This window comes from Coturnix japonica, chromosome 1, assembly GCF_054131305.1.
Source record: "Coturnix japonica strain WE chromosome 1, WE-NBRP24, whole genome shotgun sequence".
NCBI lineage: Eukaryota > Metazoa > Chordata > Aves > Galliformes > Phasianidae > Coturnix > Coturnix japonica.
The window spans coordinates 18,113,341-18,130,242 of NC_140663.1; the positions used below are offsets into that span (position 1 = coordinate 18,113,341).

Consider the following 16,902-nt stretch of genomic DNA (forward strand, 5'->3'; position numbering starts at 1 on the left):
CAGGAATGAAACCAAAAGTACCAGCCTCCAAGGACAGAAACTTACGCATCACTGAGACTTTGGACACACTCTTCCTTCAAGCTGGAGCTGGAGCTGTGCCATATTGCCACTTCCCATGATGTTTGGTGCCCTCGGCCAATGCAGCCAGAGGTGAGGAACACTCAAAAGCCCCTGCAGCCATTTTTCCAAAAGGTTACTTCTTTGCCTGTCAAATAAATGATCTTCTTCTACTGTAATTCTCCTTAAGCACTGTGGTTGATGAGAGGTCAGCTCGAATAACTCCAGGTGGCAGCAGGGCTGGCACTGAAGGGATGAGGAGAGCTCAGGAACCCTGCGCTGCCAGCTCTGCCTCCTCACACCAATGGCCTCCAGCACCAAAGCTGTTCATGGCTTTGGCATCAGGAGCACAACATTACTTACTGCATAATACAGAATATCACATTCCCTCATATAAGAGAAATACGGTGCTCCTTGAGACTAAACATAGGCAGACAATTGCACTGATATTAAGGAAAACTCCTTTGTATTCATTACAGATATATAAATTGCTGCTGTCATATATATTTTCCAGTCTTACTTTCCATGCAAAACTTGAGAAGACCTTTTGGACCGTCTTTATTACATGTGTCAGACAACTTTGTTGTTCATAGTATCATCATAGTATCATAGTCTCGTGCGGGTTGGAAGGGACCTTAGAGATCATCGAGTCCAACCCCAGGGATTCGAGCCTCCTGTGTAGCAGAGCGGCACTTCTACCACTTGCGCCACAAGGGTTTCGAACCCAGGCCTCCGGTGTTGCAAAGCGGCATTCCTACCACTGCGCCACCAGGGCACACATGTTGTTGATGACCCTCAGCCTTCAATACAAATTTGTAGAAGGCAAAGGTAATGAACATTTTCACCTTAAAAAGGGCATCCCATTCTCTGCTTTATTCTGAGTCAATTTGTACAGAGTTCTCCAAACACAGCTAAGAAAATGCTAATGTTAGAGAAAAAGAATTTGTTTACTATATGCATTTGGTAAAGCTTTCTCAGCACTTGCATGCAGTATTTTTAGGGAAAGGAATATAGACAGCCTATTTGCTTTTGCAGTAGTTTACCAGATTCAACTTTGGTTTGAACAGTCAAACTTTAAGTTAGTCTTTCTGTAGGCAAGTTTGTGTACAAGTGAAAAAATAATAATAATTAGGAAGGAGAAAGAGAGGACCCCACAGATCAACTTTGCAACATGAACCTGGAACACGTGCAAAACCTCTTTTAGTCTCCTTCTGTTTGCTTTTAAATAGAAACACAGTAGAAGAGATGTGCGTCCTTGCTTAGCTGTTCTATTCATTGCTGAAGCTGAAAATGCTTAAGAGCATCTTTCCTAAAATTACATAGCAACAGTGTGAAAATAGCCATCTCAGTGAGCCAACTAACCTCTCTTTAGCAGCTGAGAAAAACAGGCACTTGTAGAATGCAATTAATCTTCTCCTAGGTGGAGAGATAACACCATGTGCTAAGGAATAGTACAGAAGTGCCCTTTTAGTATGTAGTAAGTCTGAATTTTTCAGTTTCTTCTGCATTTATATTTTCAGCAAGAAGCATTTCATTCATGAAGAGAAAAGAAAAAAAATAGAAAAAAAGATATTAAGTAAATCTGTCTGTGATCAAGAAACTGGAAAATTCTTGTAAAAGAATCTAACGCATTAGACCAGCAAGATCGAGGAGACTCAATGTGAAAGAATATAAATAGGTAGTGATGATGACAAAAGAGTAGCTTGACAGTTTATTGACTGTGAATGGTTTTCCCATCAGGAAGAAAAGAATAAACATCATTTCGGAGTGCCAGATATGAGGCACAGTAATATAAGTAAGTATACAGCTGGCTGATTCTAGAGAAGACCTTGCAGATAACTGTAGGGTAGCATAGTAGTTTTAAACCATACAGTGCCTTTTAAGTAATTTACAGGCTTCTATCTCTGCAATCTATATTCTGCGTACAGAAAATTGAAAGAATGTTCTCCCGGACAGCGAATATCGGCACATCCTAATGTGAAATTTCAGCATGCTTGCCTGTCACCTGAAAGATATAAGCTCACAGAGAACAGAACAGGGAACAGAAACATCTGGTAGGATGGGCTCTTTACACACAAACGTACGACTACAAAATAAATTATATCTATTCATACATAGTCTGGCTGAAAAGGATGAGGACAAAGAACCCTGGCACATTAAACCTAAGATAGTCAGCAGAGTTTATGTTCTTAAAAGTCCAAAGAACTGAAGTAAGAGACGTCATTCTGAGACCACACCTGAACTGCTCTCAGGACATATAATGGCAGTGCAGGTGAATTCTCTAATTCTCTGCCCTGTATCTTATAACAGCATTTCTACTTCATATGACTGCATGTAAGGAGACACTGGCGAGATAGTGGGAACAAGAGAATCTCACACACTACTAAGAATAACACAAATGCCGTCTTTCATGAGGAATGTGACTTTGGCGCATTCTGAACTCAAGATCTTTTCCACAATTGCCCAGATATTCCATCTGCATGAAGATCTTTAGATGATGGTCACTGCCATCACTATGTCACTGCCAATTCCAGATACACTATTCTCTCTTCAGGGCACTCAGGTATTCATTGCCAATAACTGCATCCTGTAAAATCAATAATTCCCTTCCCAGGGGCCAACACAGATTAGTTCATGAGCAAGATTTCCAGTGAATTTCCATGACGTCCCACCTTTCTTTGCATTGCTCAAAGGTTTACCACTGATTTGAAGTGCTACCAAGTGACACGAAGTCCATTTAAAGAAGAGCAAAACACACTGATGGTCCATGATGGAGACTAATTCACTTCCACAGTTAGTGTAGTTTAATTTCAACACAATCTGTTTTCCAGCAATTCTCAAGGGATTGAAATTGCATAGAAGGAAAGCTCTCCTTTAACAGCTTGTAGGTACTTTTTGGTTGTTCTAAACAAACCATCTTTAACTGGAGCTCGGAGAGCATCCTTAAGTAGGCTTTTTCATTCCTTTTCTGGAACCTGAACAATAGAAACCGCGATAAAAGCAACTTTCAGTCACAATAAATACATTGTTCCAGTTTAATTAGTGTTTTGCCAATACAATTGGTGTGTAAGAGGTCAGGGGAACAGAAAATTGTATACTGTAGAGATCAGGCTGTCAGGTAGCACATTAGAAATATTAAAAATGTTTTCCATGACTGTTCTGCAACATACCCACAATGGACCAGCAGAATAACACGTGCACCAACCAATTCTTTGTAAGTGGGAAGCTGAACCCTGTAATCTCTTTATCATCCTGTCAGTGAGTTAATGGTCATTACCATGAACAGATTCTTATTTTATCAAGCAAGTCAAGGCATCACTGGTGCTTTTCATATGATAATAACAATGTCTTACACCACAATTAAACAAGTACAAATTTTTCAGCCTTAGCACAGGCTTAGTTGCAACCTTGCAACTCACAAACACTACCTTAAAATCTTACCAGACACTTTTGCAGTACAGTGTTCTCTTTATGACCAAATCTCTCTCATTCCCTCTCCTCCAAATACAATACAAAAAGATCAGAGGTGTAAACAACAGGGAAAACTCTCAGCTGAGAAAAAAACCTTTTCTAAATAGTGTAACACTACCATCCAGCACACAGACATGGAGCTTAACAAGGAGCTTAACATGTGTTTTCATTCAAGATTACCAAAATTCCAACGAATGCTGATTTTCGTTATCAGCACTAAAAATATTCTAACAAACATCCTCATGTCAACAGTTACATATTTTCAAAACAAAATTCTCCCGTTAGGCCTTATTTGTTATCAGCAAGAAATAGTTTTGCAACATTTTGTTTCCAACTCCTCTTCCACAAACAACAACAATCACCACCACTGCTAATTTCTTAGATATTTCAAAATATTTTACTGGTCTAAACAAGCCCTTAAATCAATTTTTATTCAAGTATGAAGACATCCAGAGTTAGGTTTTTTAAATTATTATTATTATTGTTTTTGGGTTTTTTAGTTTAGTTCAGTTTTTTGGGTTTTTTTTAAGTTATTCATGTGCATTTAAATTGAGTGGTTGTGGTGGTTTGGTTTGGTTCTCAAAGGATGATTCTAATCTTATCACTGAATAAAAATCATAAATCAAGAACTGGACTACAGCTAAGTGTGAGCACACAAACAACAGGAGAAAGACTGTGCATGCAGTGTTGATCTTGGACCCTATATGGAATTTTATTCAAAGTTCACTGATCTTCAAAGATGACTCCAGAAGTCTCCTGACTTTCTGTGTTATCTCAGGACACCTCATGTACAGCAAAATAATGAAAAAAGAAATAGCTGGGTCTTAAGTCCACTTCTTTAATACCTCCCAGATAAGAGCTGCTGTTTCCTTTTTTAAATTGGAAAAGTCTGGAGAACTGAAGGAAGAGAGAGAGAGCACAGGGATGAAACAGCTTCCCTCAGAGAAGCACTCCAAGCTCATGCTTACTGTACCATAGTGCTCTCCCAGGACAGAAAACTCATTCACCAAATAAATCTATAAAATATGGGAGCTGATGAAAGATGTGAGAGTGCTGGAGAAAAATAGCCTGTGACTGCTGCCAGCAGTCGCCATTTGCAATGGTTTCTCCTCCCAGGGTGGGCACACCAAAGAGTTGGTTGCAGACTGTGGGCTACCCATGATCAATATGCACCAACCTCAATGCCACGTCCACTTTGGGCCAAAACCAAACCTGTGATCAACTGGGAAAGGCTCTTTGGTTGAGTGCTGTCCTCTAGAGCCATTTACAAAGCCACATTGAATTCGTATGAAATGAGGCATTGCCAGATGGTAAGACATAACATTAATGTGCTGTAGGGTAATCTATGTATAAAAGAAGTTGAAGTCCAGATTTTAAAGTATGATTAATGATTTCTGGGTGCTCAGTTCAGCTTGCTCTGAAGAAATGCTGAGTTCAGCTTCTGGAGGAAACTAAAAAAACAAAAGCTGGCTTCCTTAACAACTCTTAAGCTCAACCAGCTTTGGGTTTAGGTACCCAAATAGCTTGTTGTTTTGGGATCGTTGCCATGAGTCCCTCTGCCGAACAACCTTGGAAAATTAATTAAGCCACAATACATCATGTATTAAAAAGCAAAACTTGTAGTCCTCGCAGCAGATTGCTCCATAGTGACTGCTCAGCCAGCCTCTGTGGGTGGGGTAAGCGGGTAAGCATACATTTACACAAGTGGATAAAAAAAAGAAAAAGAAAAAAGGTCTTTCCTGGGGACCCAGGCTGGGCCATGAGGTAAGCAGGGTATGAACTTGCCCTGAAGCTTGGGCATGCTGCAACTACCATATGCGTGCTCCTTCCTACAGTAGGCATGAGGTATCAGCAGGTACCTTGGTTCTGGCCTTCACCCATCCCAGCAGCTTGGGGTCTGTACTTACACCCAAAACACAGATAGCCCCACAAGCTAACTAACATGCTAAGGCATTGTGCCTTGTCCTAGTAGGCCCCGCTGCAGGACAAATGACTGGCTGCCCAGATATGGATAGCTTGTTGTAGCTGATTTGCCATCAAAGACTGTCAGGAACAGGATTAATTGCTTAAATAACAATGAATCATCACAGTAGCTGCAGCTTGGTCCAAACTGAGGCTCACACCTCTCCATGTGCCTCCCAAATCTGAGCCCATAACCCACTCATTTGTGAGGCATCAACCAGCCTTGAAGGCCACCAACTGGATGACCCAAGCTGGCAACCACTTATGGTTGGACACATCTAACCAGGCAGTTACCCTCCTGAACCGTTCAGTTGTACCCAAGTGTCCACTTGGGCATGAGGTCCACTGCTGCTCATGAGGATACTTCAACACCAAAGATACCAATAGCAAGGAGTGTGTAGGTCACCTCCACTATCCCAGCAAACAAACAAAAAAAACCCTAACCAAATCAAACCAAACCAAAACAAAAAACAATAGTTCATATGCTTTCTACTAACAAAAGAAAGCACATCAATTGGTGCTGGCAGATTATATTCCTCCCTCAGCTCTAGAAAGATCTTCCATACAGAAGATGCTGTATGTGCCCAATGAATTCTGTCTTCCACAGAATTCTATTCGATTCTCAATTAGCAAATAAAATAGACAGTAATATTACTCTAGCCATTTCCATGTAGTGGTCAACAGTCTTCTTTATAGCCACAATACTTACAGTGCAACTATCCACCAAAGGGAAACCTGAATTGTCTCAACTTACTGCTTTAGCGTTAAAGTGCGTAAACTACCAAGTAGTCAGGAAGGTAACAGATTTGTTTATGGACTAGACAAAGCTTAATTAAATGAGGCAGCTCTGAAGAACAGCAAATCCCCTCTCCTCCTGTCTTTCCCTCCCCCCTTTTTTTCTTCCCAGAGTATCTTTCTCCTAGTGGCATTCCTCTTCCTAATAATCACATCACAAATGACAGATATGTTATCAGTCATCACTGGGATTTGACACATTCTTAATACCTGTCACGACAGCTCTAAAGTCTGCATGCTACTCCATTGTATTCCACAGCATTTGCAGGAGGTAATGGACACATCAAATCGCAGTCAATGGCTCTGCTTCATTGGACTGCTGAAGGTTTGCCGTATAGAAGCAGATGCTTTAAAAAAAGCTAATCTATGATTATTCAAAATTACACACTGAATAAGTAAATATAAACCATTAACCACTACAAATAGCTTTTGCACTTTCTATGCCTATGTTCATCCCAAGATAGACTGGCCATACTGCCAAATGTGTTATTATATATTCATTGACAAGAATGCTTTTGTACATTTTTCCTTTTAAAATCTGTAATAGTAACAGTAAAAAAGAGATTAATAAATCAAAGTCTTTATTGAAAGGATTAGTGTTACACTGGTAACATGGGAGCATATTGCTGCATCATCTCTTTCTTGTTATTTTGGTAGAGAATCTGGTGCAAAGGTAAGGTGCAAGTCAAGGCTAGAGCCAGTTAATGTCAGAGATAAACACTTGAACTTACACAAAAACAGTGAGACCACGAAGGGTGTCATTCAAAGCAGTGTCAATGCTATAAAGGCATAGGTGACACACAAGCACTGAGGAATACAAGTTTCAAAAGTGAGCAGACAGGCGGAGTGAGGAAGGGGACTCAGCATGGGAGAGCTCAGTGACTGGGACACAAAACAAAAGCAGAATCTTATCACTGAGCAATAAGGACAAGAAACACCAACATGTAGGTGTATGAGTCTGTTTCTAATGTCATCCTATCTCTATGGACTTCTAACTTGTTCAAGCCCCCAAAAGAGCTGTGATAAATATGGATGCCACAAAACCAGTTCAATACCAAAATCTGTAAACAAATATATTTTCTTTAAAACAAACTCAGATTTTCCTTCAGATGACCCTGGCCATCTGTGTGCAACACTTTTCAGGTACAAAAGTGAAATAACTTCTTACTGTAACACCTCTTCAGAGACAAACCTAAAGACTTTCCTATTTTAGCTGAGCTGCTGTGAAGCACCATACAGCCAGTCCCTGCCAACAGCGTATGAACTGCAAGACAGCAGTGGGCTTTGCCATTAGTAAGTGCAATCACTTCTTGTTCTCAATGCATTTACAGTCTTGCACAAAAGAAAAACAAACAAACAAACAAAAAAACCCACAACACAACAAAAACAAAAAACCCACACAGATTAGAGACAATGCAGCCCTGTGCACACAAGTAACTTAAAGCCATTTCAGCAAGGCAATAAAGCAAAAGCAGAACTGCAAGTAGCATGCTGAAGTCAAAAGGAAATGTCTTTAGTGGCATCAATAAGCTTTGGAGAAGGTCTGGAGTCAGTAAGACAGGCAACACACACTCAGCAACCTAAAGAACTGCACATCTTTTGGGCAAAATTAAATCAGTATTAAGGGGTCTCAAAAGCTTGTTTGCATTTAGAAGAAATTTATGAGCAGCCTGTTGGTTGTTGGTGATGGTGGCTGATTTTTTTCTTTGTTTGTTTAAAACCAGTGGAATTACCCAAGAGCAGATCTTGCACCTGTAAGAAATAAGGTGAGAAACAATGGCATCTGAGGCAGCAGGGCCTCCAACCCACGATGAATCTTGGCATTTGCTAAATCCAGCATCGATTGAGCATAAGCTCACCCAGCCAGTATGAAGTGCTCTTAGAGAAGGCTGTTTGTAGCAGTGGGCTTCCTACCATATCAGATATTGCGAGTTCTTCAGGCAACCAACCTAAAAACACACCGTGAACACACTTAGCATCCCATCTTCTGATGTCAGCCTTGTGCCATAGCCTGCTCCTGGTCCCATGTATGCTGCTGGGTTGCACACAGCCGAGGCAGCCCCACCGCAAAGCCTTTCCAACTCATACTGCGATCTGGCCGCACTCCAAAGAGCATTACAGCTTCCCCTGCTGCCTGCGCTCCCGGTTATTCCTTTCATATACACCCTCAGCTGTAAGCAAATCAACATGCCAATCGCTTGGGACACATGGCTTAGCTTATACTTAAGACTTGCCATTCGGGTTTGTGCTTTGGACATTGATTTCTATTGTCTCAGCTATCACTCAACAAAAGGGCATTTAATTGCTGTCTCATTTAGTCTGGGAGGAGGGGGGGAACAACTTTTACCAGCCCTCTGATTGATGGCAGTCATTAGCACCTTCCAGCACAATGCCACTTATTAGAAGCCCCATTTCCATGGGAAGTTCATTGCCACACAAGTGAACTGGGGCTACGGCTGCGCTCTTTAACAACTCCAGACACGTGAAATGCGTCCACAAAAAAGCATATGCCAGCCACCCATTTAAAAGGGGAAACTTTGAAGACTAATGAAGTTTGAAGAAAGCTTCTTGAAAGAAAAGGAAAAAAGAAGAAAGAAAAGTTAGGAGAAAACCCACCGTTTCTGTTTCTCTTCTACAGCACCGCCATGCAGTTACTTAAACGGCTGTAAGACAGCGCCCAATCCAATCGATACTTAGGTACACACAGCTAACGCCAGGAAGCACTCAATATACCCACACATCAAAGTTTATAATTGCCTACTACGAAAGGCTGTGCTGAAGAATTCCATAAACCATTTTGCCCCTTATACGAGCATTTTCTATTTCCTTTGTGATGGAGGAATGAAGAAAATTAATATCCACATTCAATATCCCACATGTTCTGTAGAGCAATGAACCACGCACGCCGTGTTCTAGCCAAAATGCTGACCGCGGACTTTTAGTACTCTGTTCATGTTATTAAAAAGCGCAGGGATGCTAATCTTCGTTTCAAAGGAACAGACCTCAAGAAACAACCAGATCAGTGAAGGCTTCTTGAAAAGGAAATACCACCTTTTATCAGTCCGGTTATGACGAACTTGCAGTAATTTCAGTAAAAGTCTAATGCCTACTTTGAACATTATAATGATGCGAGTTATCAAAACATTTAATCATTGCAGAATCTAAGACCAAGCCCATTTTGAACATCAAACCTCCCAGCCAGGAGTACAGACAAGCCATGTATTATCAGGCACGCCTTTGTGCAGTTTTGGAAGCCTTTTCCATTGGGGTGGCAGCAGCTCGCTAAGGCTGACTTCAGGAAGCCGATGTGTGGTCAAAGACACGGCTCAGTTGTGGGATCGCTAACCCTGCCTGGCATAGAGGCCTTTGCACCCACAGAAAAGTGCTCCTGGCTGCTCTCAGAGTATATCCTGGTGTTATCCACACAACTGATTTAAAATGTCACTGCAAAATTACAACAACTGCTCTGCTGTTATTCCCTTTTAGCAGGGCCACCCGTCCTCCACAGGACGTTCCTCAGAGATACTTGACTTCCCTTATGCATATTTCTAAATGAGCTTAAATAGCTATTTTCATGCTTTCCCCTACATTTTGAAAAATCACGGTTTTAGGTAGATAAATGAATATGCGTAGGAGGGAATATCTTTTTTTGTTTTAAAACAGCTGTCTTCATTGTTATTCATTTTGCAGCTCACATGCATGTAAAGCCGTGTTTTGATCCCTCCCTTTCCCAATAGTTTCCAAGCGAAAGTAAAAAACTTCATACAAAGAAGCAGCATGTTAAAAAACAAAAAGCAAAGAACAAAAACTATTCCCAAGCTGGCATGCAGCCAGTTACCAGCTAGATGATATTATACACTCGGTTTTCTTAACAAGACTCTTTGCAAATTTTATGTTCCTCTCCCATTGTTTTGTTTCTCTTCAGTGTCAGACAGGAGACACGTGTTTCTCTTTCTGTAAAGGCTAAGTGCTACCTTCCCAAAAGTATAGTCCGTGGGTAATTATTACCGGTAGCGAAAGGCTGACGTTTCAGCTGAAAAGGCAATTCCAGAGAAATGCTTCACATTTCCCTCCAGCCTCATTCCAGACTGGAAGGAGCACTCCAGCTGCACTTCCAGGAATGTCACCGGTAACCTACAAGAAGTCTAAATGGTTTGAAACTGATTAGCAGCTAAAAACCAAGGACCACGTCTGAGTAACCCCTCTGTCAATCTTCACTTCAGGTCTCTTTGGATGCTTGAGTTTAAAGAAGATTCTTAGCTGGACGAGGGGTTTTACGAGTCAGTTTCTGAGAATCCTGTCAAGCCAACATGGGCTAATCAATGTGAACAGGTCCTAGAAAAGAACTGGATCGAATCTCTCTGATTGTCCACAGAGATGCAGCCAAACCTGAACACCTTCGAGAGCCAGTTTAATCACACATCTGCTCAGTGTCCCAGTGGGAGACTCAGAACCTAAGTGCAGAATTAGGGCAAGCAATAGCACAGCAGTCAGCCGGAGCATCTTGCTGGCAGCGGCACAAACCTGCTCTCCTAGCAAGCATACCAGATATAAATAGGTTTATAAATACAGAACCTCTGCCAAGCTGCTCCTTCTTTCTTTTCTTTTTCTTTTTTTTTTTTTCTTTTGCTAATCTTTAATGCCTCTTGCAAGATTGCTTCCTAAAAGTTTTATCTCCATTAATGGTAATAAACATTTATTATATGCTTCAGCAACATTTGAAAGTTTTGAAGAATAACAACAAACTTGCTGAGAAAAATAGAACAATAATATCTCGTTTAAAAAAAAGCCAAGTGTATTAAAAAAAAGAAAAAGCAAGCTTACCTGAAAAAATTCACATTAGAACTGTGTGCACACCCTGCTTGGGAAAGAATAGTTGACTTCTACTGAGTCTTCAAGAGGGATGCAGTGATGTCTGGGTTTAATTGTGTTCAGCTGTGCTCTGAAGGTACCAGACCAGCCCCAGACCTGAGCCCTGTGCTGTCACTGTTGGTTTTCTCACCTGGAACAACAGAAAATGATCTTAGCATTCAGGAATGATGCAACACTTCACCTTTAAGACCCAACGATGGACATTCACACTGACTGCTAGAGATTCAGTGCTGCCTCATACAAAAGAAAGCCTTTAACACTGCTGTTGTCAGCAAGCACGGTTCTCACTTGGCCTTCCCCAAGCATAGGTGCCCTCTCAAGACATCTTGGGAAAATGCAAAGCCCTTGAAAGCTATTTACAAAGCATTCTAGCTCTCCTTTGGAAGGGTCATGTTTCTTGAAGATAATGGTAAATCCAAAATAAACTTACATAGACATCATCTCTGGCAAGAATACTTTATGATAAGAATTTGACTTTGAGCTGTCGATGCTTGGCTGACCAAATAAACCAGTACTGATTTCAAACAAAGGCATTAAACAAAGACTTAAATTACCTTGCACTTTCATCTACTCTCATTCTCTTGTGTTCCTCTTTTTCCCTTTTCCCTCCAAACCCCTACATAGTTCACCATCCATTTTCAAGGATGGATGCCTAAATGAAGCCCTTTATTAAAGGCTCAATTTTCAAAAGCAATGTCACCTTGCAGTTTCCTTTCACTTCAGAAATTAAATTCTAAAAGCATATTCTTAAAAAGCCCACATCTATACTCATTTCAACTTTCTGGGGAATAATTGAGTATGGAAAGTAAGACTTAGCCTGATGAAAATTTTATTTCCATTTAAAAATAAAGGAGAATGCATAGAAAAGAACCTTTTCCCCCCTCTCCCTCCTTATTTCTCTTCTGAAAGGTGAAGACAAAGGAGATGCATTACAATTCCTTTTATTCTTTATCAAAAATCTCACTCACCACCACGTATTTAAGTTTGCAGTACATAGAGCAGGCTGCAAAATATGTGCTATGTTCCCAGCAACTTGACCTCATGGGCCCTGCTCTGAGCAGGGTGTTGGACTGTACATCCTCTGGTAGGCCTAAGTTATTTTTTCTGAATGACTTGTTTCAACAGTCCAGTTCCATGAGAATTTTACGTATGAAATCTCTTAAGAAGGTATTTTTTATCTTAAATTAGCAGAAGTATCCTCTCATCTGTCATAAACTCAAAGGCTTTTAACATGTTTAGAGAAAACTGGCACTGTAAGAAAACTAAAAGAACAGATCCTAGGCCCTCACTTGGGCAATGCTGAGGAAAAATGGCAGGGGAGAGGGAGAAATGTCCTAGTATTCACTGTAGAAGACCTGCCATGTTTACAGTAATACAGTTGCTCTCTGTGATTCTGGAGTCAGGACGCTGTTTTTGAAATCATCTCTAGCCTCAGTGTCACCTACAGCTGTTGCAACCATTTACAGCGGGAGTGGGATTGCATACCTCACTCTTCTCCCTGCCTGTGGTTCCCCACAGCCCATAGCTCCTGCACCTCTGCCCAACTCATGGTGACCTACACAGGTTGAACCACAGATCTGGCTGGCAGCCTTACAGAGCAGCAAAGAGCTGGCTTTTCAAAGAAACCCACAGAAGACAACTTGCTCAAGACTTTTTTTCCCCCCAAATCCTTAATCACTTGTATGTATTTTGAATAATGCTAGACCCAAGACATGTAATACAAAAAGTTCCATTTCTCTGCGTACCTGCTCTCATCAGAAAGGAATAAAGACATAAATTAAAAGACAGGCTATCCAGGGAATAAAATGCAAGAATTCCAGCCCTCAGACTTCATAAAGACAAGACATTAAAATATAAAAGAAGCACACTTTTTCTACCATTAAGGTGGAAGAATGCCACAGAAGAAGTTCTCCTCAAGTCCAGCCTAATTTGTGCTGCTCTTCTAAGCTTAATACTCATCATCCCTATCCTTTTATTTCTTTTCAAGAATTTCAGATACTTCCCTTCCCAGTCCCAGCACTGGGCACACAGGCCATCCAACTCCACCACTGCTGCTGGCATCACAGGTCAAGTCACATCAGTGGGACTCCCAAGAACATGGAGAAGCTCAGAAGGCATGGGACAGACACCAGCTCACAGGCTGGTCCCAGCAGCAGGTTAGAAGCTTTGCTCACTCCTCTGCAAAGGGGACAGACCAGGCTGCTCACATCTGCCACGCTTACCCAGAAGATCATGAAGAGTACAGCATTATTATTTTTTTGTGTGTCCAATGCCATTTTTCAGATAAATTTAGGGGAATAAGCACCATTATACTTACAATCCACAATCACCTGCCAGTCACTGCAGCGTGCCCTAAAGCAAGTCTCAGCTATTATTCTAGCTGGCTAGATGAAGGTCACTGACACTGTTAACACCTCTGACATTTTATAATCAATTGCCAGCATTTACAGAGGAGAAAATATCCCTGGCACTGAGCACACTTGGAAAGAAAGAATCTCTTTCCAATTAATCTTAAGCTTGCTCTCTCTGATAGCCAAAACATGAAACAACGACACAACCTAGCCAGCCAAATATTAGTGAGATTGGTTTCTGGCATCCAATGCCATATTCTGTTTGTATATAAACAACTGCAGTTTATCTGCCTCTTTAAAATAACTGCAATATGAATCATCGTAAGGATAGCAGCAAAGAAACAGTCAAATACTTGTAATTGGAGAAAATATCATTTAATTCTCAAAGCAACTGACTACAAATACCAGACAAGCCAGCACCGAACACCTACTGGAGCACTCTCACACCTTGTGCGGCCACTCTTGGAAGAGATGTTGACCTTTATGAAGCCCTCTGCTGCTAGAGAAGTCTGACATTGCGTATTCATCCAATGTCTGCTTTTATCTCAAGGACAGGAACAGAGATTCCTGCCCTTTAAACTATCCTTGATTTTCAGTCAGTTGTTATATTTCCCCCCTTGGAAGTGAGGACGGAAGATTTAGGAAGAGAAATTTTAAAACAATACTTTGTAAACAGTTTGCAAGTCCCCTTTGATTTATAAGCTGCCAAAGTGTTGGATGAGTTCAGCAGCTGGGAAGCCTGAGATTTGACAGCTCTGCCCTTACTCAGAGGTACAAAGTGGTTCAAAGGAATCACTTTGAATTAATGCAGAGCCTCACAGAACATGGAGATCTTCAACTTAAGACCTCTTAAAGACCACTGTTTCCATTGAAATTCTTGTTTATGAGAGTCCTTCTAGTGCTCCAGCTCCTAATACAAGCCATCACTCAGCCCTTGCTATTCACAGGAGCTAGTTGCCTTATGGGATGATGTTTGTGTCAAATACAATCGCTAAAGGCGCTCCAATTTACACTGATAATTGTCATTAGGAAAAGAAAAAAATGGTTGCATTTTCGTCATAAAAGAACCGTTTCCCAATGTTTAGCATAGCCTGGATAATGGTCACAGGCAGCATCTTGGCTCAGCAGGAAGCACTGGTAGGAGGTAAATGAGTGTGCTGCAGAGGGGACAGATATTTTTCAAGGGGGGAGAGGGAAGAGTGTCTGCCAAAGGAGGCACCCTGACGGCAGGAGATTTATGCATCCACCCTCATGTCAGTCAGGGAGGAGGGAATCATTATGCAGGGCCAGCTGCAGGGGTGTGCGCTGCTGTCTGGAGAAATTAGAAGTCTAGCAATGAAAGATAAAGAAGGGAGAAATGACAGAGTGAATGAAAACCCCATGATAAACCCATTTAGGCTCTCTTCTCCCCAGGATGAAAGATGAAGTTTAATCCTTTTGGCATATATCTTGGCTGAGACTCAAACAAGTATGCCTAAATATACAGACGCACACACCCCAGAGATGTGCACTGCCACTGTCCACCAAAATGACCAGTATCTTCAAAGAGTACTAAGCAGGACTCCTTCTCCTGTATGGTGAGAAGGATCTTTCTGGGGAAAGATCTGAGCATGTGAAAACACCTTTGACTCAAGGAAGTCTCATCTGCTGCCGAATGCCTTCTTTGTTTAAATACCTTAGAAGCAATCCTTCCATTTGAATACCTCAGGGGAGTGGCAGGGGAAAAGGAGAGGAGAGATGATAGAAACACAAGACACTGAAAAGCAACAGAGCTCAGGCTTTGTTGTTTGGCTTAGAAGTTTCCAATTTCATGTGGCATTCCTCTGCTGAAGAGAATTTGTGTCAGAGTCCTGCAGTTCTGCATAACTTCATGCCCTATTTAAGACAGGGTTTCTTTTTCTCCCTCATCAGTACAGCTAAAGAAACAAAATACTCAGAATATTCCTTCATTATGCTTGTTAATAAAAACAGTGTTGAGTTAGGCTCTCGAGTCCTACTGGTGTCGGCTAGCAAAGGAATAGTGAAAGAGTGAGTGAGAAAAACAATGGTAGTGAAAGCCCCTGGTTAAAATTCCACCCCTCAGCCTACCAGGGGATGTGTTCAGTAATTTTTCCTTCTGCCTGTCTTGATCATTACTAAAGCCTCAGGGCCTGTGAAATTCTTCCAAGAATGCTAATGCCCTGCGAGAAGCAAAACAGTATGAAAAGGGAATTGTTCGATGAACATCTTCCTGAGGCAGAAGGGAGGGAGGATGCACTCTGATATCTTATTTTCAAGTTACATACACTGACCAATGGTATTAGTCAGACTCTTTACCAGGAACAGAAGAAATAAATTTTGCCCAGCATGCCAACATCATGACTTGTCTGTCCTTCAGTATAAGATACATGAACAATTTTATAAGAACGTTTTGTTCAAATACGAGCATGAGAATTAGAGAAAACAAAACAAAACAATTCTACAGTAGAAGTCTTCCTTTCTGCAATGTACATATGCATTCAGAAATGTAGGTATTTGCTTTTCTTTTAGGATACTTAGAAAAAAATCCCCTCTTGTTTTTTTCTTTTCCTTCTATGAGGCAGGTCTTTTTCAATATTCTTCCTGGCTGTATGATCTATCAAAAGTTAAAGAGGATTACTCTATCAGATTTCAGATTAACCACTGACCACAATTGTGACTACCTGCCATGTTACACAATCCCTTACATCTGTACTCTTTGAGTCCAGCAGCTTAAAACACCCAACCTTCAGAGAAGTAATTCCACTCCCAAATCCATAGCTGGGGGAACTGAGACATTGAGTCATGATGTAAGTGGGGTACAAAAGTGGCGAACACAGCCCTCCGACGAATTAAAACAAATGGAAATCACACACATGTAGGCTGAGAAAACATAACTCTGAAGGCCAGTGTTTGATCAGTGTAATATGAAAAAGCAAAGGAATAAAACAGATTTTTACAGCTAAAACTGCAAAATTCTTAAACCACAAAACCATGTAATTGTCAAAGCACAAACAATACTTCTTACAGTAAGGCAGTTATGTTTCACACGTTTTCTAAGGAAAGTAAGGATAGGCAAAGGTGTAATATTAATATCAATTCAGGAAATATGTTCCGTAGTAAGATATCAAATATATTATGAAAGAAGAGAAAAGGAACATGGTTATTTATCTGGCTTGAAAATAGCACAGTGTCAAGTTAATTTAAAATTCAATTTCAGTTTAAAGCATTACAAGGAAGAGAGAACTCTATGTATCATAGGTTGTAAATTGAAATCCAAGCTAGGCTTTTGTCTGCCAACCAGTTGTGTATCAGCTATAAAGTCAGTCGTGGGCGCTTCTTTTAGGAGATTGGGCTGCAAGGCTCTCGTAAAACACATTCAGAGAAGTTTGTCATT

General features: G+C 40.9%; 1 protein-coding gene across 11 annotated transcripts in view; it reads right to left on the minus strand.

The window, feature by feature from the left end:
* PLXNB2 (plexin B2) overlaps positions 1–16,902 on the minus strand; it is a 245,409-nt gene that overhangs the window by 157,996 nt on the left and 70,511 nt on the right. For 8 of the 11 annotated variants that reach the window (XM_015852624.3, XM_085521181.1, XM_015852610.3 and 5 more), the window contains one exon: positions 11,110–11,287. The exons of the other annotated variants lie outside the window; for them this stretch is intronic. The gene's annotated coding sequence lies outside the window, so the exon portion shown is untranslated. The remainder of the gene's footprint in view (positions 1–11,109; positions 11,288–16,902) is intronic. 11 annotated transcript variants of the gene reach the window in all.